We start from the raw sequence: 492 nt of genomic DNA, 5'->3' as shown, positions 1-492 counted from the left end.
ATGGGGGTCTGTGTCTGTGATATACCCCTGTACAGTGACAGGATGGGGGTCTGTGTCTGTGATATACCCCACACGGTGACAGGATGGGGGTCTGTGTCTGTGATATACCCCACAAGGTGATGGGATGGGGGTCTGTGTCTGTGATATACCCCTGTACAGTGACAGGATGGGTGTCTGTGTCTGTGATATACCCCACACGGTGATGGGATGGGGGTCTGTGTCTGTGATATACCCCTGTACAGTGACAGGATGGGGGTCTGTGTCTGTGATATACCCCACACGGTGACAGGATGGGGGTCTGTGTCTGTGATATACCCCCACACGGTGACAGGGCAGGGGTCTGTGTCTGTGATATACCCCACAAGGTGATGGGATGGGGGTCTGTGTCTGTGATATACCCCTGTACAGTGACAGGATGGGGGTCTGTGTCTGTGATATATCCCCGTACAGTGACAGGATGGGGGTCTGTGTCTGTGATATACCCCCATACAG

The 492-nt window shown here is 53.9% G+C and overlaps 1 protein-coding gene across 1 annotated transcript in view; it reads left to right on the top strand.

Annotated features, from left to right (window-relative positions):
* Nucleotides 1-492, top strand: part of cdc25d (cell division cycle 25 homolog d) — a 17,813-nt gene that overhangs the window by 5,933 nt on the left and 11,388 nt on the right. The gene's annotated exons all lie outside the window — the stretch shown is intronic.

Source organism: Rhincodon typus, chromosome 20 (genome assembly GCF_021869965.1).
Source record: "Rhincodon typus isolate 14 chromosome 20, sRhiTyp1.1, whole genome shotgun sequence".
NCBI lineage: Eukaryota > Metazoa > Chordata > Chondrichthyes > Orectolobiformes > Rhincodontidae > Rhincodon > Rhincodon typus.
This window is presented reverse-complemented; position numbering and strand designations above follow the sequence as displayed.